Source organism: Hemitrygon akajei, chromosome 14 (genome assembly GCF_048418815.1).
Source record: "Hemitrygon akajei chromosome 14, sHemAka1.3, whole genome shotgun sequence".
Taxonomy (NCBI): domain Eukaryota; kingdom Metazoa; phylum Chordata; class Chondrichthyes; order Myliobatiformes; family Dasyatidae; genus Hemitrygon; species Hemitrygon akajei.
The window spans coordinates 107,884,108-107,910,448 of record NC_133137.1 but is presented as its reverse complement, the minus strand read 5'-3'; the positions used below and the strand labels follow the sequence as shown (position 1 = coordinate 107,910,448).

The 26,341-nt window shown below is 40.9% G+C and overlaps 1 protein-coding gene across 3 annotated transcripts in view; it reads left to right on the top strand.

Annotated features, from left to right (window-relative positions):
• shank3a (SH3 and multiple ankyrin repeat domains 3a) overlaps positions 1-26,341 on the top strand; it is a 1,154,364-nt gene that overhangs the window by 84,893 nt on the left and 1,043,130 nt on the right. For all 3 annotated transcript variants that reach the window (XM_073066894.1, XM_073066893.1, XM_073066892.1), the window contains exon 2: positions 17,644-17,698. The gene's annotated coding sequence lies outside the window, so the exon portion shown is untranslated. The remainder of the gene's footprint in view (positions 1-17,643; positions 17,699-26,341) is intronic.

Genomic DNA, 26,341 nt, shown 5'->3' with positions numbered 1-26,341 from the left:
CTTTGATGCCCTTACTATGGAATTCTTTGCCACAGCAGCTGTAGATGTCAAGTCTTTAAGTATATTTAAAGTAGAAGTTGATAGATTCTTGACTGGTATGGCATAAAGGGATACGGAGAGAAGTCAGGAGATTGGGGCTGAGAGGAAAGTTGGATCAGCCATGATAAAATGGTGGACCAGGTTCAATGAGCCAAATGGCCTAATTTTACTCCTATTTCTTAAGGTTTTGGTCTTAAAGTCAAGAACGTATCCACCTGCACTTTAAATATACCCAATGACTTGGCATCCACAGCCATCTGCGGCAATAAATTCCACAGATTCACCACTGCCTCAAGAAATTCCTCTTCATCTCTGTTTTAGAGGGCCATCTTTATGTTTTAAGGGTTGTGTCCTCTGGTCCTAGACTCTCGCACTATAGGAATCAAGTCTCAAACATGCAAGCAGAAGTTCCCTATGAAATAAATAAACAGAAACGAGAATTATAGTATTGGAATGGAGAAGGAGCTTGTGACAGTGAATAGAGGGAGATGAGGGGAAAAGGTGGATAGTCTAATGCAGTTGTGAATGATTATATGGAGAGAGCATATTTGACTCGAGTGGCCCTTTTCTATTTGTAAAATTTTGTATTCCTTTTGTGCCCTGCATTCCACCCACACAGATTTGATAATTAATTTGCATTTGTTTAAAACTGAATGGTCAAATGTAGATGCATGAAACATGTTGCTGAATTTGGCATAATTCCAGATGGATTGCAAAATAAAATTGTCATGTCTGGGTTCTGGTATGTATGATTTTGTTCTTTGTATTATAATTTTAAATATTAAGAAAGGTGATAAAATTGTGCAAATACACATGCGGCCTTTTCTGGAACTGAAACAAATGAAATAATTACATTTATGTAACAGCATCCATGCCAAGTATTTCAAACTCTCTCACACCCAGTGAATTAGTGAAAGAAACCAATGATCATCCTTTCATATGTCATCTACAGTAACAGCACAGGCAATGAAATACCTCCTGAAAGGCAACAGATATGGTTATCAAAGTTTTAAGCAAGTTTATTATCGAAGTACATATATGTCATCACACACAACCCTGAGGTTCATTTTCTTGTGAGCATTCACAGTAAATACAAGAAACGCAATTGATTCAATGAAAGACCACCCCCAAATAAATGGACAATCGGGTGCAAAAGGTAGCAAACAATTAATAATAAAACAATAATTAAACAATTAATAATAATACATAATTGAGAACATAAGATGAAGATTCCATGAAAGTGAGTCCATAGATTGTGGGAACAGTTCAGTTTTTGGGTGATTGTTGGGGGTAATAATTGTTCTGGAACCTGGTGGTGTGGGTCCTGAGGCTCCTGTAACTTCTTCCTGATGGCAGCAACAAGAACAGAGCATAGCCTGGATGGTGGGCATAAGGAATACTGCTGAACACAGGGACCTTGAGGTTTAATCCATAGCTAATTATGGAAAGGCCTTCGGTCCATAAACTATCTTTCCCTACTCAAACAACTAAAGCTGACCCAATAATTTAAATAATTTAAAAAAGCCAGGACCAGACTATTACAGGTGACTGAAGATAAGTGGCAGTCAACAACAGAAAAATGTGAATAGGTCAGTATATCAGAGCTTTCCTTCATCCTCCTTGGGAAATTAATGTTTATTTAAGATTTAAGTAAGTTGGGCAGAGTTGTACGAAGTTTAAGTGAACATGGGACTGAAAAGAACTTAATGTGGAGGCAAAACCATCACTCACTACCCAATCCTTGCTGAATTGAGAGGTTGGTGATGACAACTGCTGTTTCGAAGCTGCCTAACTGATTTCCACTCCCTTAAGAGATATTACAAAACTAAATTGTTCTGATTGTTAGCAGTGATTCAAGCACAGTATTGCACATATATTTTGTGAACTGAATACAAATTTACTGCATAGAGGGAGACCAATTATGTGCATGTCAAAAAAAATATGGAAATAAGGTTTATCTAGATACCATCCGAGTCCAGTGTCCTGCAGGTTTATCTGATTTATAGTCCTAGTTCAGAGTTCTGCTCTTGAATCTGATTTACTGTATGAGTCCAGAGTCCTGCAGGTGAATCTGATTTACTGTACGAGTCCAGTGTCCTGCAGGTGAATCTGATTTACTGTACGAGTCCAGTGTCCTGCAGGTGAATCTGATTTACTGTACGAGTCCAGTGTCCTGCAGGTGAATCTGATTTACTGTACGAGTCCAGTGTCCTGCAGGTGAATCTGATTTACTGTACGAGTCCAGTGTCCTGCAGGTGAATCTGATTTACTGTACGAGTCCAGAGTCCTGCAGGTGAATCTGATTTACTGTACGAGTCCAGAGTCCTGCAGGTGAATCTGATTTACTGTACGAGTCCAGAGTCCTGCAGGTGAATCTGATTTACTGTACGAGTCCAGTGTCCTGCAGGTGAATCTGATTTACTGTACGAGTCCAGTGTCCTGCAGGTGAATCTGATTTACTGTAGGAGTCCAGAGTCCTGCAGGTGAATCTGATTTACTGTACGTGTCCAGTGTCCTGCAGGTGAATCTGATTTACTGTACGAGTCCAGTGTCCTGCAGGTGAATCTGATTTACTGTACGAGTCCAGTGTCCTGCAGGTGAATCTGATTTACTGTATGAGTCCAGAGTCCTGCAGGTGAATCTGATTTACTGTACGAGTCCAGTGTCCTGCAGGTGAATCTGATTTACTGTATGAGTCCAGTGTCCTGCAGGTGAATCTGATTTACTTTCCTAGTCCTCAAAGTGGATTGAGGATTTCTACCTCCACCATCCTTTCCAGCAATGTATTCTAGGCCCCCACCAGTCAATGTACTCTTGTTTTAAACTTCAATTCCTTTTGAATCCATCAATTAATTGACTTAAATCTATGTCCTCTGCTCATTGTTTTCTATATTACCTGTCTAGTAACATGACTACAGTGATAACTTATTCCCTTTATGAAGTGTTACGTACCCCGTAACTGGGTCACTTACCAGCAAAGATAGAGAGGTCCATTGAAGTCTGATGGTACTATTTTTAAAAGTATTTATTGATAAAGGGGCACAAAAATAAGATTAATGCAAACATACAGATAATATACGTCGTCAATACTAAATATAAAAGCGCGGGTATAATAATAATCAATAAGAAATAGCTCTATCGTTGTCTAGGGGATAATGTATTGTCCGATGGAAATATAACAGTCACTGTTAGTTCGTTCAAGCTGCAGCGTTTTGGGTTTAAGAGAGAGACGGTTTTAAACTTACCCAGGTCTTTTATGATGCCAATCCTTTGAGTCAGGGGAGTTGATTTCCCCGTTGCTAGCTAAGAGCCGTTTTCCATGGTACCAGTCTCAGGCAACGGAACTGAACGCACGTGGCCTCCTTTAAATGGCTTCCCGCTATTACGGGATCGCTAGCATTTCTTCTGGTGCATCTGAAGGGCTGTTCCTACAGACCCTCTTTTATCCTGACTCGCAGGGTCGTAGATGTCAATCAGGTTGGGGTGATGCAATCTCTCCCTCACCCAGCCCACTTTGCCTGAGGGCATTCATGTAGCATAGTATCTCAATCCACCAATTTGTCTCCAAGAGACAATGGCCATGTCCCGTAGCTTTACTTCACCGGGGAACGAGACAGTCCGCACGTCTCTCTCTCATTTCCTGGGTCCTCTGACCCAACCCAATAGTGATCTTGCGATTCTCACATAGGAGGGGGCTGCAGGCATAACAGAAGTATGCTAGTGAGTTCATGGGGCATTCTAAAAGATTAAGTGGGTATATATAGTGAAATGGGCTGTGGCAGGAGATTTAAATGACCAGCTCAAACCATGTATGGGTAGAATATACAGAGAATATCTATAGGAAAAGATCAAGTAGTTGGACTGATGTCCGAAAAATAAAAAGTTAACCAAGTCACAACTCTATTACTTGAGTTGGTAAATTCTCTGAGCTCCTCTCCCTCCATAGTTTTAATTTTATTGAAGATACAATGTAAATCTAGTTTAGTTTACATCAAGGCAAAGTTATGATCAGCATTTATTTGGTTATTAATGCCTCCACTGAGCTCTTCAAGTTAACTAGCAAGGGAAGCACAGTTGTACAAAATGAATGATTACAATGAAAGAATTAAAAAGGATCACCTAGATTTTAAAGTGACTCTCTTGTACTGCATGGTTTAAGTTGCAAAGGTTTCTGTGAACAGCCTCTAGCCTTGAAAATATCAGTATTATATTCAGGGCACTGCAGGAATTTAGACAATTCAACTATTTATTTTAAAATGTTTTAGATTCAGTGAGTGGATTTAAACAAGCACCAAACCAAAACAGAATACTGATATGTTACAACACAGAGGACAGAACAGCACAACAGAGGAACAGGCTAGTAATTAAGCACTTAACTAAACTAATCCCGTCTGCCTACACAGTGTCCATATTGTTCCATTCTCTCCATATTCATGTGCCTATTTAAAAGCCTCTTTAATGTCTGTAGCTTATTTTCCTCTACTGCCACCCCAGACAGAGCATTCCAGGCACCCTCATTTGAACTAGCCCCTCTCACCTGAAATGGAGGCCTTCAAGTATTAGTAATTTAGACGCTGGAAAAAGATACTGACTGTTTAACTCTTTCTAGGCCTCTCATGACAAATTTTTATCAGGTTTAAAACATATAAATAAAGTCCCATCAGTTCTCCGCTTTGCTGTTCTAAAGAAAATGACCCCAGTTTGTGCAGCTTCACTCTATTGCATGCGCTCTCTAATCCAGGCAGCATCCTCGTAAGCCTCTTTAGCACTGTCACCAAAACTTCCACATCTGAGGTGACGAGAACTGAATGCACTAATCTAGATGCAGTCTCATCACAAACAAGAGAAAATCTGCAGGTGCTGTAAACCTAAGCAACACACACAAAATGCTGGAGGAACTCAGCAGGCCAGCCAGCTTCTATGGCAAAGAGTATCATCGCCATTTCAGGCCAAGACCCTTTAGCAGGACTGGAGAAAAAAAGATGAGGAGTCAGAACAAGAAGGTGAGGGGAGAGGAGGAAGAAACACAAAGTGATAGGTGAAACCAGGAGGGGGAGGGGTGAGGTAAAGAACTGGGAAGTTGATTGGTGAAAGAGATACAGGACTGGAGAAGGGGGAGTCTGATAGGAGAGGAAAGAAAACCGTGGAAGAGAGAAAAGGGGGGAGGAGCACCAGAGGGAGGTGATGGGCAGGTAAGGAGATAAGGTGAGAGAGGGAAAGGGGAATGGTGAATGATGAAAGGAGGAGGGAGAGCATTACCGGAAGTTTGATAAATTGATGTACATACAAACATATTGGAGGATACGCAGAAGGAATATAAAGTGTTTGTTGATCCTCCAACCAGAGTGTGGCCTCATGGCGACAGTAGAGGGGGCCATGGACTGACATGTCGGAATGGGAAGTGGAATTAAAATAGGTGGCCACTGGGAGATCCTGCTTTTGCTGGCGGATGGAGTGTAGGTGATTGGTAAAGTGATCTCCCAATCTATGTTGGGTCTCACTAATATACAGGAGGGCCCTACAACTCCCCCCTCAATACCATTTGGTGTAGTATGGACATCTTATAGTGGAAAGAAGGGCTACGTTCTTATTTGTCTTTGAACTCAAACTATTTATTCATAAACAAGAGAAAATCTGTATGATGCTGGAAATCCGAGCAACACACACAAATTGCTGGAGGAACTCAACCTATTTAATGTCAACTGAATGGTGTATGGAGGAGCAACAATACAAGTTGGAAGGCAGTGGGGTATTTGTTAAAACTCAACATGGAGGAAGTGGTTTCTGATAGTGGTCTATGTTTCAGGTCAGCACAGCTTGTCCCATTTCTTTGCTCAAACAGAATGTCACAATTGCCCCATAGCATCCACCATCTAAAAGGCTCCTGTTTGTTTCACCCACACATTGAAGAAAACAATGAAGTGGCAGTTGCAGGATAAAAGATCAAGCAGTGCATGAGTTGTCAGTTGCTTTTGGTGAAGTTTATGTTCTCTATCACAGGACATTTTCTCACTGAAAAGACAATGCATCAATGGTTGAAGCTGCTTGTGTGCAAGACTACCCCATGCGCATAGAAGATATTCCTTAGCTTAGATGGTGATGCATCAATGGTTATTGTTGCATATGTGTTCAGAACCAGCCTATGCCAACAAAGAATATTCCTTCACAAGAGAGTGATGCATCAACAGTTGTAATCGTGGCCAGGTTTTATGCAGCTCAATTTGAAAGGTGATTTGCAGAGGTAGAAACAGTCTCAAGTCCAGTTTGAGAGGGAGAAGATAAAGTCAGATGTATCAGTATTACACTGGAGTCAAGGAAATTACAGATGCATGAGAGAGGAGCTGTCCAAAGTTGATTGGAAGGGGACGATAGCAAGGATGATAGCAGAACAGCAATGGCTGGAGTTTCTGGGGGAACTTTGGAAGGTGAAGGATAGATACATCCCAAAGATGAAGAATTATTTTAAAGGGAAGATGAGGCAACCTTGGCTGATGAGGAAAGTCAGAAATGACACAAAAGGAAAAGAGAGAGCATATACAATAGCAAACATTAGTGGGAAATTAAAGGACTGGGAAGCTTTTAAAATCCAAATCAAAACAGAAAACAACTAAAAAAGCCATAAGGAGAGAAAGGATGAAATATAAAGGCAAGCTAACCAATAACATAAAAGAGGGTATGAATTTTCTCAGATATATAAAGAGTAAAAGAGAAGTGAGAATGAATATCAAACCACTGGACAATGACACTGGGGAGGTAGTAATGAGGGACAAAGAAATGGCTGATAAACCTATTAAGTATTTTGTGTTAGTCTTCACTGTGGAAGAAACTAGCAGTATGACAGAAATTTGAGAGTGCCCAGGGGCAGAAGTGAGTGTAGTTGCTATTACTAAGGAGAAGGTCCTTGGGAAGCTGAAAGGTCTGAAGGTAGATAAGTCACTTGGACCAGATAGAGTACACCCTAGGGGTCTGAAAGAGGTAGCTGAAGAGACATTGCAGAGATATTGGTAATGATCTTCCAAGAATCACTTGATTCTGGAATGGTTCTGGAGGGCTGGAAATTTGCAAATGTTACACCACCTTTTAAGAAGGGAGAAAGACAGAAGAAAGGAAATTGTAGGCCAGTTAGCCTGACCACTTCAGAGGTCGGGGAAATGTTGGAGTCCATTATTAAGAATGAAGTTTTGAGGCACTTGGAGGTGTCTGATAAAGTAGGCCAAAGTCAGAATGGTTTTCTCAAGAGGAAATCTTGAGAAATGGAGGGGTTGGTAGTATTGACAAAGCAAGGAGCCTGCAGGAGGCCTTAGACAGATTGGAAGAATGGGGAAAGAAATGGCAGGTGGAATATAGTGTAGGAAAGGAATAAAGGCATGTATTATTTTGTAAATAAAGAGAGAATTCAAAAATCAATGGTACAAAGGGAGTGCAAGTTTCCCCAAAGGTTAACTTGCAGGTTGAGTCGGTGGTAAAGAAGGCAAGTGCAGTGTTAGCATTCATTTCAAGAGAACCAGAATATAAGAGCAAGGATGTGATGGTGGGGCTTTATAAGGCACTAGTCTGACTGGACTTTGAGTATTGTGAGCAGTTTTGAGGCCCTTATCTAAGAAAAGATATGCAACCATAAGAGAGAATCCAGAGGAGGTTCATAGAATGAATCTGGGAATGAAAGGGTTAACATATGAGCAGCGTTTTATGTTTCTGGGCCTGTACTCACTGGAGTTTAGAAAAATGAGAGAGGATCTCATTTAAACCTATCAGACATTGGAAGGCCTGGAAAGAATGTTTCCTCCAGTGTGTGAGCCTAGGATCAGAGGGCACAGCCTCAGAACAGCAGGATGTCTATTTGGAATAGAGATGAGGAGGAATTTCTTTAGCCAGGTGAATCTGTGGAATTCATTGCCACAGGCAATTGTGGAGGCCAAGTCATTGAGTATGTTTAAAGCAGAGGTTGATAGGTTCTTGATTAGTCAGGGCATCAAAGATTACAGGGAGAAGGCAGGAGAATGGGGTTAAGAGGGGTAATAAATCAGCCATGATGAAATGGCAGAGCAGACTTGATAGGTCAAATGGCCTAATTCTGCTCCTATGTCTTATGATCTTATGATTGTACTACAAATGCCAGGCCATGAAGGATTTGCAAAGTAGAGCTGTGGAAAGATTGTTGAAGTCTTGGAGTCAAAAGCTGCATGGGTGAATGATTTAATTTGTTCTATGCATGCGTTCTCAATAAGATAATGGTTGATAGTATAATGTGCAGGATACCTCATCGGCTGAAGTACAGGATTATTTCCATCATTTGATTTTTGCTGGACAAAGCATTGTTCAGCAGGTCCAGGAGCCCTGAAACAATTCAGATGACACAGAGCCAACTAGAAGAAGTAATCTACCAGAATGAGATGCATTAGGAAGAGAAAGTTCAGGGTTGACCAAGATTCCTTTGTGGTTCAGGCAATCTCAGAAAATAAAAGATTGTCAAAAAACATAATCTTTGTGGATAGTTGGTAACTATATGAACAACACACACTCAAAGTGTTGGAGGAACTCAGCAGGTCAAGCAGTATTAATGAAGGGGAATAAACAGTCAACGTTATGGAATAAGACTCTTCTTGTTGTTTATTCCCCTCCGTAGATACTACCTGACTTGCTGAGTGTTTCAAGCATTTTTTGAGTGTTGCTGAAAATTTCCTGCATCTGCAGAATCTCATGTCTCTATGGTAACCATATGGGTTTGTTACTTTAGGGGAAGCATCGTACTTTACTGTATGTAAAATTTGACACTTTTTATAACTATATCATATATGGTTGTATTAAAAATCAAATGTATATACTGGTGACTCTTTCGCTGTTACTTGTTTTGGAGAACAATAACACAAAAGAGCCCAGGACAGAGGCTATAGTTTATTGACTTGGCTTTTCGCACTTGTTTGCATTCCAGCTAAATGCTGAAACAAAGAGTCATCAAAATATGCAGAGGGTCATGGAAAAATGAGAATCCATGGTTTATATCTGTTTAATGCCACCCTGCAGAGCACACCAAGCAGATATGGAGACTTCATCATATTGTGTAGCATTGTGCACAACCTTATGAACTGCAGGGAGCATCTGATGCCAAAGGAGGAGGAACATTTTGACCCAGAGCCTGCTGGCTACAAGCGGAGAGCCTGAAGTCCAAAAAGAGTAGAAGGGCCACCAGAGGGTGTCCCAGCTCAATATCATTAGCCACTTTTCCTAACTGAACAGAAGAAGAAAACATAATCTGCATGAGCCTTAAGGTGTCCATCATAGAAAAAGCTACACAGTTATTATGCCCAGTGCAAGCCAAATCTCTGCACCTCAATATGCACCAAGAATCAGGCAGGGGACACAAATATTTCTCTACATCCTGTAGCGCTGATTATAGTTCATCAGTGAATGAACCACTGATCTAATTACCCAAGTGGCTAATTGCAATATTTTTGTATTTTGTTCTGTGCACATTTTTATTTCCTCAGAGCAGGTCTACTTTGCATGTGTACATAATTGTTGAGAGACTGAACTTTTAGCCTGCTATTCAACATCAGTGGTTCTGATCTGCCATTTTAACCAGTGGAGTCAAGAATGATATGTGGTAAGGTGGTGGCACAACAGTGGATTTATCAGGCAGGTAATCCAGAAGCCCATTCTATGAGTTTCATTTATGGACCAAATTAAAAGTCAGTCCATAAAATGCAGATTTTTAAAAAAAATACTGGTTTTAATTTTATTGTATAAAACATTGGAGTGGAAACAACAAAAACATGCAACAGACAGAGATAAGTTCTCATAACCATTGGGTAAGATTGGAGCTCAGCAATCCTCCCACTTACTGTCATGATGGTGCTATAAACAACTAGTGGAAAGAGGAGGTTCACAGAGAATCCCTGTCCCTAATGATGGCAAGACCAACCACTTGAGTGACTAACACATAAGACCATACGACATAGGAGCAGAATTAGGCCATTCAGCCCATCATGTCTGCTCCAACATTTCATCATGGCTGATCCCAGATCCCACTCAATCCCATACAACTGCCTGCTTGCCATATCCATTAATACCCTGACCACCTTAAATATATGCATGGACTTGGCCTCCACTGCAGTATGTGGCAGAGCATTCCACATATTTACTACTCTCTAGCTAAAAAGAAAATCCTCTTTACTGCTGTTCTAAAAGGTCTTCCTGCGATTTTGAGGCAGTACCCTCTAGTTCTGGATCCCCCACCATAGGGAACATCTTCTCCACATCCACCCTGTCTAGTGCTATCAAAATTTAGTAGGTTTCAATGAGATCCCCACACATTCTTCTAAGTTCCAGTAAGTACAGGCCCAAAGCTGATAAATGCTCCTCATATGTTAACCCCTTCATTCCTGGAATCATCCTCGTACACCTCCTCTGGACTCTCCAATGACAACACATCCTTTCTGAGATATGAGGCCCTAAACTGTTGACAAATCTCCAAGTGTGGTCTGACTAGTGTCTTATAAAGGCACTATGTCAAAGCATTATCTACTTGCTTTGAAATTCTATTCCCTTTGAAATAAATGCCAACATTGCATTTGCCTTCTTTACCACAGACTCAACCTGTAAATTAACCTTCTGGGAGCATTGCTTGAGGGCTTGTTAGTCCCTGTTCACGTCTGATGTTTCAACCTTCTCCCCAGTTAGATAACAGTCTGCACTATTGTTCCTTTTACAAAAATCCATTATCATATATTTCCCAACACTGTATTCCATCAGCCACTTTTTGCCCATTCTTCCGATTTGTCTAAGTCCTGCTGCAATCTTATTGCTTCCTCAGCACTACCTACTCCTCCATCTATCTTTATATCATTTAGAAACTTTGCCACAAAGCCATCAATTCCATTATCTAAATCATTGAAAAACAATGCGAAAAGTAACGGCCCCAATACTGACCCCTGAGGAACACCACTAGTCACCAGCAACCAACCAGAAAAGGCCCCTTTTATTCCCATTCGCTGCTTCCTGTCTGTCAGTCATTCGGCTATGCATACCAATACCAATATCTTTCCTGAAATGCCAGAGGATTTTATCTTGTTAAGCAGCCTCATGAAACACCTTCTGAAAATCCAAATAAATGACATCCACTACTTCTCCTTGTCTACCCTGCTTGTTACTTCCTCAAAGAACTTTAACAAATTTGTCTGACAAGATTTGCCTTGAGAGAAACCATGCTGACTTTGACTTATTTTATCATTAGTCTCCAAGTACTTTGAAACCTCATCCTTCGTTATAGATTCCAACACTTTCCCAACTACTACTAGCTGGCCTACAAAAGAATGACATTTGCAGTCCATGCCAGAATCTAGTGATTCTTGAAAGATCATGACCAATGCATCCGTTATCTCTTCAGCAACTTCTCTCAGGACTGGGATGTAGTCCATTTTGTCCAGGTGATTTACCCTTCTTAAGGCCTTTGAGTTTGCCTTACACATTTTTCCTTTAGCAATGACACTCACTGCTGCTCCCTGACACTCATGACATCAGGAACACTTCTAGTGTCTTCCACAGTGAAGACAGATGCAAAGTACCTATTGAGTTCATCTTCCATTTCTTTGTCCTCCACTACAACCTCACCAACATCATTTTCCTGTGGTTCAATATCAATGCTCACCTCCCTTTTACTCTTTATATAACTGAAAAACTTGGTACCCTGCTTTATATTATTGGCTAGTCTGCCCTCATATTTCATTCCCTTCTTATAGCTTTAGTTGCTTTTTGCTGGATTTTAAAAGCTTCCCAATCATCAAACTTTTCACTCACTTTTGCTGTCTTATATGCCCTTTCCTTGGCTTTTATGCAGTTTTTAACTTCCTTTGTCAGCCTACCCCTGTCATTTGAGATTTTCTTTCTCTGTGGGGGGATATCTATCCTGTGCCTTGTGAACTATTTCCAAAAACCTCAGCTGTCTCTGCTCTGCTGTAATCTCCGCCAGTATCCTCCTATCCACCTGGGCAAGCTTGTCTCTCATTCCTCTGTAATTCCCTTTATTCCATTGCGATACTGATACATGTGCATTATGCTTCTCCCTCCCAAACTGCAGTGTGAATTCAAGATTATGATCAATGCCTCCTAAAGATTACTTTAAGTAAAGCTCCCTAATAAGATCCGGGTTATTACATAACATCTAGTCTGAGATAGCCATTCCCTGAATAGGCTGAAGCACAAGATGCTCGAAAAGCCTTCTTGTAGGCATTCAACAAATTCCCCCTCATGCAATCCAACATCAACCTAATTTTCCCAGAAAAGGTCCAATTTTCCAGAAATCTGAATCCCTGCTCCCTGCTGCAATTTTTCAGCCATGCATTTATCTGCCACCTCATTCTATCCCTATCCTCACTGTCGTGTGGCACACGTAGCATTTCCAAGATTACTACCTTTGAGTTCCTTTATCTCAGCTTCCTTCCTACCTCCCTATGTTCTTTTTCCAGGACCTCCTCCCTTTTTCTTCCGATGTTGTCATTACCAATATGTACCTCAACTTCCGGCTGCTCACCCTCCCTTTTCAGGATATTGTGGATGTGTCCAGAAACATCTCAGACCTGGCACCTGGGAGGCAAACTTTCTTTTCACATCCACAGAATTGCCTATCTGTTCATCTGACTACAGAGTCCCCTAATACTGCTGCCATCCTTTTCAGTTCCCTACCCTTCTGAGCCACAGGGCCAGACTCAGTGCCATGGGCATGGCCACTGTTGTTCCTCCAGGTAGGTCGTTCCCCCCAACAGTACTCAAAATGGAGTACTTATTGTTGAGGGTGATGGCTACAAGGATGCTCTACACCATCTGACATTAAGGATAAGAGCAAAGCATTCATAATTATGAACAGTCAGAAGTGTCAAGTGGATGATCATTTCAGTTTCCATGTGATATATCTACCATCACTGAAGCCATTCTTCAGCTAATTTGATTCTGACATCAAGATATAACTGAGACCACTGAGTACAACAAAGATTTAGGTACTAAATAACATCTCAGCTACAGAACTGAAGACTTGTTCTCTAAAACTAGTCAGAATTCTACCCAAGCTATTCTAGTAGAATTACAAAATCGGTACAAGCACATCCTGTACACAATAAGCAGGACAAGGTTGATCCAGTTAATTGATGCCTGATTTTCCATGAAATTACTGGTCTTGACTTTGAGGAACCTTGGTAAAATTGCAGTCAATGTTCATCAAAGAGAAACACTCCATTGTTGGAAATTTTTAGAGAAGATGAATGCATTTTAATTTGGTTATGTGTTTTAATTGTGAAGTTAAATTCACACCACTGATAGTTACCTTTTCCAAGAGTTGAATCATCTATTATTAGCATTCCATGATCTTACTATAGCTAGGTCTCTCATCTTCAGTATTCTGTTGGTCTCCATTTATCATAAAGACAGTTAGACCAGTCATGTCCAAAATGGCTGTACGAGCAAATCAGAAACTCAGTGTCCTGGTCACCAGCCCACACCTGAAAGCCTTTCCACAATCTCCAAGGCATAAATTGTCAATGTGTTAGAATATTCTTTACGTGCTTGGTTAAGTGTAATATCAGCAACTCCGAAGAAGCACAACGTTAGCTAAGTCAAGTCAATGCAATTGATTGTTCCCTATTGCAAACATCCATTCACATCATCATCATCATATTCCTTGCCATGTCTTCCAGTGGAAAATGCATTACAATTGCTAACCTATATTAGTCCAGGTGTAACTGGGTGATGTCAGCTTGATGTGCTGGAAGGACCTGTTGTTGTGTTGTATCTCTAAATAAAAATAAATATATAGTTATTTTCTACATGATGATTAGAGGAACTGTCAAGGACTGGTTAATGGAGCACAATTCATTTCATCATTCTATAGTGTTTATTTTTCTCAGCTTTCTCATTGGAGTACCACCCTTCATTAGAAAATAATCACATGAAAAGATTCAAATTTGCAGGTCATTTTAAGGACTATACTTCTTCTCAAACTCTTACTTATAAAAATGCCAGCACCTTCACTCAATTCCTCTGTCTCCACCACATCTGCTCTCAGGAAAAGGTTTTTCATTCCAGAACAAAGGAGACATCCTCCTTCTTCAAAGAAAGGGGCTTCCCTTCATCCACCATTAACCTTGCCCTCAACCACATCTCTTTCATTTTGCAATCATCTGCCCTCACTCCATCTTCCCGCCACACCACCAGGGATAGGGTTCCTCTTGCCATCACCTACCACACTGCCAGCCTCCAAGTCCAGCACATACTTTTCTGTAACTTCCACCATCTCCAATGGGATCCAACCACCAAGCACATTGTTCCCTCCCCTCACTTTCTAAATTCCACAGGGTATACTCTCTGCATGACTCCCTTGTCTATCGCCCCTCCCTACTGATCTCCCTCCTGGCACTTATCCTTGCAAGTGGAGCAAGTGCTACATCGCCTCCTACACCTCCTCCTTCACTACCATTCAGGGCCACAAGCAGTCCTTCCAGGTGAGGCAACACTTTACCTGTGAGTCTGTTGGGATCATCTACTGTATCCGGTTCTCCTGATGTGTCCTCCTGTATATTGGTGAGATGTGACAGAGATTGGGAGACCACTTCACCGAGCACCTACACTCCATCTTCCAGAACAAGTGGGATCAGCCAGTGGCCATTCCACTTCCCATTCCCATTCCAACATGTCAATCCATGGCCGCCTCTACTGTTGCGACGAAGCCACATGCAGGTTGGAGGAGCAACACCTTATATTCCGACTGGGTGGTCTCCATCCTGATGGCGTGAACAACAATTTACTGAACCGGTAATGGCCCCCCCCCCCCCCCATTCCCCATCCCCTTTTCACTCTCTCACCTTATTTCCTTGGCTGCCCATTGCCCCCCTCTGGTACTTCTCTCCCCTTTTTCTTCCATGGCCTTCTGTCATCTCGTATCAGATTTCCCCTTCTCTAGTCCTGTATCTCCTTACCAATCAATTTCCCAGCTCGGTACTTCACCCCTGACCCCTCCCAACTTCTCTCCCCTCCCCCTCCCCACCTTCTAATCCTGACTCCTCACCTAATGAAGGGTCTCGCCCCAACAAGTCGACGGTACTATTTTCCACAAATGCTGCCTGGCCTGCTGAGTTCCTCCAGAATTTTGTTTGTGTGTTGCTTGTATTTCCAGCATCTGCAGATTTTCTGTTGTTTTTGTTATGGTTAGTGATTTGTGGGCATGCTATGTTAGCACTGGAAGTGTGGCAACACTTTGTACATTGCGAATGATGACACAAACAACACATTTCACTGTATGTTTTGATGTTTTGATGTACATGTGACAACTAAAGCTAATTTCTCTTCTGTATCTGCACTGTACTTTCTCTTTAGCTTCAACTCTTTATTCTGCATCGTTACTGTTTTTATCTTGTCTACCTCATTCCCTGTGTACTGATTTGATCAATTCTATATGAACAGTATGTAAGACAAGCTTTTCACTGTATCTTGGATAAAGTCATTTCTCCATGCATTCTGAGCTAAATTCATCAAGTGTGAGTGAGAATGGGGCAGGGAATACATGTCTGTAATTGTAGAAAAGAAACAAGTTCACAAGCATCATTTCTTCTCTGTAAAGAGAGATCTGCTTGTATGGCATCACTCTGCAACCAGAAGACAGCAGTGTGCAGACACACACCGTTTCTGTGTTAATGCAAACTACTAGCTGCTTGTGTATGGCAGTTCTTGGGTCTTGTTTGACTGTGAACTAGTTATGGTTCCATCCTTTGCATTCACTGAGAAGACCAATCTGCTAACGAATGACATGCTACTACCTAGTGAAATCATCCTGCTTCCCCTGGTGACAGGTTGCTCTTTGTGTGGACTTTCATTTGTTCCCACGTGACTGAAGCAAGACCTCCAGCTGATTCAGCCTGAGATTGAATAGAGTTTTCATGGGTTCTTCATAAGTTCTCAGTGGCTCCACTGCCAAAGCCAGCTGTTCCATGTGATAGACCATAAGACATAGGAGCTGAATTAGGCCAGTTGGCCCATCAAGTCTGTTCTGCCATTCCATCATGGCTGATTTATTATACTATATCTCTCAACCCCATTATCCTGCCTTCTCCCCATAATCTTTGATGCCCTGACTAACCAAGTTGTGCTGTTGTTAAGTATGTACTGTTGCTGAAGTCCAGCATAAAAAAACTACCCATAACTTCCAAAGTGGAGGTCATGTGGTTTGCAGCTGCGGAGCAGCAGATTTCTTCCAGTGCTTCTCCTCATTTCTCACATTTGGTCAGCCTGCAACCCACAAGAGGATGGTATACCCATTTTGATGCTTGTTCCTCTAATCTGTTTCACTCAGTCCTGGTACCATGGCATGTCAGATATAATAGTACCCTTATATTGCCATCATCAACAACATCTTCAACCCTCCTCATCATTTCCTTGCATTCCTCCTTCTTGCTACTTCTTCATCAAGTTGTTTCTGCTCCTCCTACTCTAATTTGTATTGTCCATTTGGAAGGAAAAAGGCTTCCTCATACATTGCCAAGTCAAAATGGAAGTTAGTTCCACTTCAGTTCCTCTTCAAAGCTGCTTTTATGATGAAGATGTCCATTATAGATAAGCTCAAAGGGGATAATATCATAATGAAACACTGTTAATGAATATATATTTCAGGTTTCATATAATCTCTACTCTTATCATTTTTTGCACCTCTGTGGCTTCTATCAAAGAGGAGAACGATTGCCTAGTCCAGCCTGATGAAACACTGGACACGAGAATAATCCCTCATCCTTCATGTTGGTGTCTTCTCTCCTATTCCACACTGTAAAGCAGATATGAAGGCAATTAAGTCATTGGCTCTGTGGGGAGGATGTATTGGGGGAATGGTACTGAATGCAGGAGAGTGTGGTGTATGTTGGCATACATATCTGTGTGTTTGCTTAAGTGTGTTTATAAGATTGAAGCTGCACGGGAGTTTTAGTGTTTGGCAAACACCTTGACACATCTTTTTGGTATTGCTGTTTTGTTCAGGGATTACCAATCATACAGGAGACCAGAAAAGCATAGTCTCTCTCTTGTGGCAACCAAAATGGATGAGCTTTAAAGAGTGACACTCTCCTCTACTTTTCAGCAACTATACTGAATTGATTGAGATCGTGTTGATCCTATACCCAGAGAAGTCTTAACTTCTCTGGGTATAGAACACCCTAATGTTGTTGATCAAAAACTCGTTTTATAATCTCATTTTTTTTGTTCATGGAATCAAATTTTGTTCCAGCCCAATTGTAATAGTGCATCAAAAGTAGTTTAGTCCAATGTGTGGATTTTAGTTTCTCAATTAAACAAAAGTCACTCTTGCAGTGATTTAGGACAAGGTAGAGATTGACTCGTTCCTCTTCATGGAATGCTCGACAGAAATTAATTCAGAAAGCTAGGTGTTGTGAGTTGTACACAAAAATAATATGGTACACCTCATGAGAAAGGACTTTATGAGAGGGTAGAAAAGGGTTGTTGCAAGAGAACAATCCACTGATAAGCCATTGGCGGCCAGAGTTCATTAGAGTAGGATTAACAATCACTGTAATTACATTGCATTATTTCATTTCTTCATTATCTTTATATTTCTAGGCTAAGGGAAAACAGACCAAGAAGATCAATCTATCTTGTCACATGCTATTCTGAGGTAAGAGCAAAAAAAAAAGAATTTGTTGGTTGTGTTTAGCCGGAGGGCAAATTGGCTGGTAACACAAGTCAAAGAATGACACTGTCTGGGTGACTGAGTTAGACTTGCTCCTCGCTTGATTAGTTTGACAGTCTCAGCTGATATTCCGAAATATGGCAAGACCAGGACAATGGCAGAAATCTGCATTCTGAACAGAAATAGTGCGGGAAGTAAAGATGTAGAAATAAATCACAGTAGGACATGGATAAAATAGACTAACAAATGCTTTGATGAGAAGGATTTGAGAGTCAGTAAATGTATTTTTCATCGCTGAAAGTTTATGTCTTTGTGACTACTCAGCTGATGAGCTCCAGGTAGGCTAGGAAGCATGTGAGTTAGCGGTACTGTAACAAACTTTCACTTTGTTTCTGTTTGCAAAAGGCAAATGGAATTTTGTCCTTTATCTTAAGTGAAGTGAATACAAGCCAGAAGAAGCTTTTCTGCAGAATCTTGATCAGATTCCATTTTAGATTGTGCCTTTAAATTAAATAAATAGTGCAAAAAGAGCACAAAAAATATTGAGGTAGTGATCATGAGTTCATTCGGAAACCTGATGGCAGAGGGGAAGAAGCTGTTCCTAAAATGCTGAGAGTGTCTCTTTAGGCTTCTTTACCTCCTCCCTGATGGTAGTAATGAAAAGTCGGTAAGTCTTGTTGCTGGGTATCCTTAATGATGGATGCCACCTTTTTGAGGCAGCAGTTTTCGATAATGTTCTTGAGGGTGGGTAGGCAAGTGACCATGATGGAGCTGGGTGAGTTTCCCGATCATTCAGCTTTGTTCAATCCTGTGCAGTGGCCCCTCTATACCAGACGGTGATGCAAGCAGTTAAGTGCTCTCCACAGTACATACAACATAGAACATAGAAAACCTACAGCACAGTACAGGCCCTTTAGCCCACAATACTGTGTCAAACATATACTTACTTTACAAATTACCTAGGGTTGCCCATAGCCCTCTATTTCTCTAAGCTCCATGTACCTATCCAGGAGTCTCTTAAAAGATCCTATTGTATCTGCCTCCACCACCATTGCCAGCAGCCCATTCCATGCACTCACTACTTCCTGCGTAAAAAACTTACCCCTGACATCTCTGTACCTACTTCCAAGCACCTTCAAACTGTGCCCTCTTGTGTTAGCCATTTCAGCCCTGGGAAAAAGCCTCTGACTATCTACACAATCAATGCTTCTCATTATCTTATACACCTCTCATCTTCCGTCACTCCAAGGAGAAAAGGCCGAGTTCACTCAAACTATTCTCATAAGGCATGCTCCCTAATCCAGGCAACATGCTTGTAAATCTCTTCTGCACTCTTTCTATAGTTTCCACAACCTTCCTGTAGTGAGATGACTAGAACTAAGCACAGTACTCCTAGGGGTCTGATCAGGGTCCTAAATGGCTGTAATATTACCTCTCGGCTCTTGAACTCAAAATTCAACCTTGTACGTCTGTAGAAATTTGCTTGAATCTTTAGTGACATGCCAAATCTCCCCAATCTCCTAATGAAATACAGCCACTGGCATGTCTTCTTCATTATTGCATCAATATGTTGGACCCAGGATAGATCTTCAGAGATGTTGACTTCTAGAATCTTGAAACTGTTCACCCTTTCCTTTTCTAAACCCTTGATGAGGACTTATGTGCATTCCTTCAACTTTCCCTTCCTGAAGTCCACAGTCAATTCCTTAGTCTTACTGATGTGGGGTGCAAGGTTGCTGTTATGACACTACTCAACCAGCCAGTATCTCACTCCTGTACATTTCCTGCATGCCAATATATTGGCCTTGCAGGCACCCAGTATAGATTTAGAAGAACCACACTGTTGCAAAAAGTGTAAGTTATAAGTATGTTACTTCAGTTGTGAACATGAATTGCAGTAACTTGCCTTGTATTCACTTACATACATGAGAATGAAAAGTGAAAAGATTGAGATTTTTAAAATGATAAATGGATTTACAAGATTCACAGCGGGGAATTGAGAAAAACACATTTAAACAGGGCAACAAAGAATTTACTTGAGGTACTCAGTGGGTTAGGCAGCATCTGTGAGGAGAAAGGAATAGTCAGTGGTTCAGGTTGAAACTTTCCTTCAGGACTGGGTGTTGAGGTATTTAGAGGAGAGGGGGAGAAAAGGGCCAGAAGTGATTTCTAGCCCAGATGTAGGGGTTGTAAGGGGTTGGTGTGATAGGGCTAGATTTGTGGAAGTTGTTGTGGGGGGGGGGGGGTTGAAATGTGCAATTGGAAGACAGAAGCAGATGACCAATTCGCAGAACACCTGAGCTCTGTTTATAAAGACTAACCTGAGTTCCCAGTTGCATGCTGTTGCAATTCCCCTTCACATTCCCACAATGGCCTGTCCATCCTCACCCTTCTCTACTACCAAGGAGTGGTCCAATACAAACTGAAGGAACAAAATTTCATAGTCTACAACCTATATGTTTGAACTTGGAATTTTTAAATTACTTGTAACCCTCACCTCCAGTTCTGCCCCAACCCACTCTCTCTCCCACCCACCTTTCTCCCCCATCTGATCCTCCCCTGGTTCCCCCTGTTTTGTCTCCTTTCTCATGTCCCTTCTTGTTCACCCATCTACTACTCACACATTTCCCCCATTGGGTCTTGGTTTCACTTGTATTTGACCTCTCCCCTAATAGTTCCCATTATAACCTTATTCAACAATTTTCCAGCACTAGTAATCTTTCTGTTCCTAATCATTTTCCTCCAGGAATTCCACCTCCTCTGCCCCTTTCTGGCTTTGCCTTTATTATTTTGTGTTTGTCTCCATCCAACACATACATTCCTCCATCTCCCAATTGCACCTCCCTTCCTTAATTGGCTCTATCTGCTATCATCCTTTGGCCCATGGCTTACCATTTCTCTTCTTCTCTTCATACTGACTTTCTCTTTTCTCTGTTCTTAGTCCTGATGCAGGGTTTTGATCCAAAACATCAACAATTCCTTATCCTCCAGTCCCTGCCCATACACTGCTTTACCTGTCAAGTTCCTCCAGCAGATTGTATGTTGTTCAAGGTTCCAGAATCTTGTGTCTGCACATAATGGGATAGGTGTTTTGTTGTCCAAAATAGCTGGACAGCTGCCCCCTGTGCCACACACCATCTTCATCTGGGTGCCTGCCTGCTAGCACTTTAGCATGGCTTAGTGCAGTGTACAATCATCTTAGCACATGTAATTGGTACCATTAAATGACTACTTATGACTCAATAACTCTTGGAACATATAAAAAACACTTAAAATGTTTTTCTTCTTGTTTTAAAACATTAAAACATTGCACTCAAAGTCAATGAAACCTGTTAATTAACTGAAATAGATGAAATGAGTAATAACAATTTATCTTCTTCTGGGAGTGAATCTCATTTATTTGAATGTGGATTATGATCCTCATCAGGAGAATTCCTATCAGAATTCTCATCAGCTGAGAAGCCTGGAGAAGCTCAAACAGCCACATCAGATTCCATAAGGAGTCCGTCAGACATCTCAGGTGGACATCAGCATAGGTAGTTGGATAGAAGGTGCCATCATTTAATTGAGCTGAGTTCACAGTAGAATGCAAAACTTCCTTGGGAAGGGGCAAGTCCCAGCATTTCCATCTTTATTAAAATTAGAAGGTAGCTATTCAGGAACAAGATTGAGACATGAAGGACATAGAAATTTGAAACTCCCTTTTTCAAATGCATAGAGCCCACAAGGCTAAACTAAGAATGATTTGTTTTGCTGGGCAAAGAAGAGCAAAGGAGGGATATAGAACTGAACTGAGGTTATCTGGGGAAAAGGTCCAAGAGGTTAAATGACCTCATCCCATACAAACGTTTGTAGCAGCTATTGTACTTGTCTATAATCCATCAATGGAAAATTGGTGGAACTGACTGAGAGATCTCAGTAGCAGTTTTGGGTTTCTGTGGATTATCTTCAGTATTGCAATATTGCAAATGCACTATCAGGTCTAGGGATCTCTAACAGTGAGATCCGTGGAATAGAAACTAACTTTCCCTAACCTTGAACTTTGAATTGATGTCAAGATATGATGCTTGTTTTAATACAAAACAGTTAAATCTTAAAATGAAGTAAGAAGTGTGTTCATGGGAGGTGGAAACAATATGTGAACCAGATACAATAGACTCTTTCAATACAACCAGATGAGATCTAGGCACATATTTAGGGGACAGACACGCTAATATCAGATTGGTCATACACTATCTATGTATCAAACTTGATAGAATATGTCATCATTAACTATGTGCTGCCATCGTAAAACAAATTTAGACAAATTTCCATGCCTAGCTTATCTGACCTGTATCAGTCATGTTGACAGAAATGGCAATGACCATGAATGAAGCTATATTTGGTCATCACCAGAAGAAACATTCACTTGCTTTGAGACCATTTCAGCTGACGGCTCAGTTTAGAAATATTCAAAAGTAGGGAATAAACTTCTTTTACAGTGTTCAAAACTGCTTTGTTGTATTTTTTTCTTGTGTGATTGTGAGAAGGCTAGATACCCTTCCTCTCAAGGTAAAAAATACAATGAGTTTGACATGGAAAAACAATATATCTGGAAGGAATATTTAATCAAAAGTTTCTGAATTTTCAAAGCCATATGTTTGTAATTACTTAATCATTGAAGTTATTGAAGACTGGTATTCCTAATTTTTTGACACTAAGGATTTTGAGGGATATGGGTATATTTGTGAAATGTGAGTTACAAGTCCTGTTGAATAGTTGATAGTCATGTTATTTACAATGTCAATTTTTAATGTACTTACATTCATCAGTTTGATTGTACAGTATAATTCCATTGGACTTGTAGTTGTCTAGAATTTTATCACATCTCAGAAGCATCTGAGAATTTCGGATACAGTGAGTTAACTTCAGATGGACTGATTACTATATATGTAATCCCACTGACAATAGACAATAGGTGCAGGAGTAGGCCATTCTGCCCTTCGAGCCAGCACCACCATTCAATGTGATCATGGCTGATCATCCACAATCAGTATCCCGTTCCTGCCTTCTCCCCATATCCCTTGACTCCACTATCTTTAAGAGCTCTATCTAACTCTTTCTTGAAAGCATCCAGAGAATTGGCCTCCACTGCCTTCTAAGGCAGAGCATTCCATAGATCCACAACTCTCTGGGTGAAAAAGTTTTTCCTCAACTCTGTTCTAAATGGCCTACCCCTTATTCTTAAACTGTGGCCTCTGGTTCTGGATTCACCCAACATTGGGAACATGTTTCCTGCCTCTAACGTGCCCAATCCCTTAATAATCTTATATGTTTCAATCAGCTTCCCTCTCATCCTTCTAAATTCCAGTGTATACAAGCCCAGTCGCTACAATCTTTCAAGATATCCCGGGAATTAACCTTGTAAACCTACGCTGCACTCCCTCAATAGCAAGAATATCCTTCCTCAAATTTGGAGACCAAAACTGAACACAATACTCCAGGTGTGGTCCCACCAGGGCCCTGTACAACTGCAGAAGGACCTCTTTACTCCTATACTCAATTCCTCTTGTTATAAAGGCCAACATGCCATTAGCTTTCTTCACTGCCTGCTGTACCTGCATGCTTACTTTCAGTGAGCATACTTACTTTCACTGGGTAACTTTGATATTGCAAGTTCCTATAAACAGGAGACATTAATTTTGTATCAAGTCACTTCAGGTCTTAGTGGCTTTTGCTTTCTTTTTCCATTAGTTCACTACAGCTCCTCTATATGTTATTGGTTAAACTTCCTACTGATAAGGTTCATTTCCTGTTGAGGCCCTTTGTAAGATTTATTAACTATAGCAAAATGAATTACTACATATTTATTCTGTGACTGAGGATGAGTCTTTGGAAAAGTGGAGCTAGGAACAATCACAGCATGAAATTTATAAGCATAGATAAATGACAGGGAGGAAAAGACTAGCCAATCCTTCAATCTTTCCATTGCTCCAGTTAGCCAGTGCAATTCTAGAGCTTCCAAGCCACTGTCAACAGTGTCTCTTCTGGGAGAAGTTAAATTTCAAAAATGGGAAAAAGGAATTCAAGTCCTTTCCTTTTTGGCCCCTGAATGCAATAAGGAAACCAATAAGAGTGGGAGGTCTACTTCATAATTATAAGGGGAAGACTGTTATCATACCGTCTTCTGGGTGCACTGGGCATCACTAACTTTTTACTGAATCAGCCACAGAGGTACAATTATCGTACCACCAGTGTCATCCTATTATATTTTAGTTGTCACACAGGCAAATTTCCAGTTCACATTTTTGAAAAAGTTTCCAATCATTTGCTCCAGAATTTCAATGAACCTTATATGTACATGTAATTGCTTGTCCTTAGTTAGCCTATGTTTACCTCAAGATATACATGACAGGAATTAGCATCTAAACACGTTTGGAAAATACTTGTTCCACATCACATGGAAAGTTATGTCCTTAAAAGGAGAGGTAGATATATAGAAATTTATCTTCAAACATGAGAAAATCTGCAGATGCTGGAAATCCGGTGACACACACAAAATCTGATGGAACTCGGCAGACCAAGAAATGTACCTTGCTGGAAGAATTCTGTATCACGGTAACACCCCACCCCCCCAAAAAAAAAGCAGTTAATCAAATTTAGCTTGATAAAGGCTATTACAGATTGTTGAAGATGAGATTAAGCAGTAGGGCATTTATCCACTATCAAACACAGTCCAATCATGGTTAATCACCTTCATCTGAGTTATAATGATTCATTAACATAATTGATAGAATGAATCACTTGCATTTTGATAGCACCTTTTAGAAACAGCCTTTCCAATCCTGAAATCTATGACTAAGTCTTTAATAGTCAGCAGAAAGTTTAGGTAGCAGCTTGGTTGAACCTTTCATCTGGAAGGGGGCATTTCTGTCATAGTAGCACTAATTTGCTTTGTCAATCTCCATTAGGGTTTTCTGGTTTTATAGTGCCTGCATCACTGATTGGGATTTGATTCCCACTGCTGTCTGCAAGAAATTTGTATGTTCTCCCCATGACAATATGTATTTCTTCCCAGTGCTTCTGTTTCCTCCCACATTTCAAAGACATGTGGCTGGGGTTAGTGAGTTGTGGGCATGCTATGTTGGCACTGGAAGTATGGTGACACTTCTGAGCTGCCTCCAAATGATGACACAAGCAACATATTTCACTGTACAGTACATTTTAATGTTTGAATGTACATGGGACAACTAAAGCTCACCTTTTTTCTTTCTTTCATTCTTTCCGGCCAAGCAGTATCTGTGGAATGAGAGCTCAGTTATTGTTTTGGGTTAGTGATGATAGATCATTGAGATGATACATTAATTGTTTTTTCATTGTTTTTTCTTGCCATTGATGCTGTTTGACTGGGTAGGTTCTCCAGCATTTCTGGTATAGAACCGTTGTGGCTGTGTTTCAAAATAACTCTGATCTCAATACTATGTGTGATCAATATGGAATTTACACAAAGTACAGAACTTCCTGGCCTTTGTTGGTACTGATATTATGTACATTGGAATCCCAGAAGCTTCCCTGAGGAGCAGCAGTTTCCAGCAGTTTTTCACAGCTTCACTGTGATGCTTCATTACCATCAGAGCCATTGACATGTTGAAGCAGGCCTTTGCCAACTACTCACAGGCAGTAACAGTTCTAAATATAAATGAAAACATGTAGAAGACATAGGAAACGGATCAATGGAGTATCTTGAAAAAAAAAATAGAATATGTAAGAGAGAACTTAAAGAAATTAAGAGGACAATAAGTAGCCAAGAGATTAAATAATTATATCAGGAGTAAGAAGCTAACCAAGGAAAAACTTACCCCTGACATCTCCCTGTACCTTACTCCAAGCACCTTAAAACTATGTGCCCTTGTGTTAGCCATTTCAGTCCTGGGAAAAATCCTCTGGCTATCCATACGATCAATGCCTCTCATCATCTTATACAGCTCTATCAGGTTACCTCTCATCCTCTGTCGCTCCAAGGTGAAAAGGCCAAGTTCACACAACCTATTCTCATAAGACATGCTCCTCAATCCAGGCAACATCCTTGTAAATCTCCTCTGCACCCTTTCTATAGTTTCCACATCCTTCCTGTAGTGAGGCGACCAGAGCTGAAAACAGTACTCCGAGTGGGGTCTGACCAGGGTCCTATATAGCTGTAACATTACCTCATGGCTTTGAACTCAATCCCATGGTTGATGAAGGCCAACGCACCATGTACCTTCTTAATAACACTGTGAACCAGCGTTGCAGCTTTGAGTGTCCTATGGACATGGACCCCTAGATCTTTCTGCACCTCCACACTGCCAAGAGTGTTACCATTAATATTATATTCTGTCTTCCAATTTGCCCTACCAAAATGAACCACTTCGCATTTATCTGAATTGAATTCCATCTGCCACTTCTCAGCTCAGTTTGGCATCCTATCGATGTCCGGCTGTAAACTCTGACGAGCTCCAGACTATTCACAACAACCCCAACTTTTGTATCATCAGTAAATTTACTAACCCACCCTTCTGCTTCTTCATCCAGGTCATTTATAAAAATCACAAAGTGGAGGGGTCCCAGAACAGATCCCTACGGAACACCATTAGTCACTGACCTCTAAGT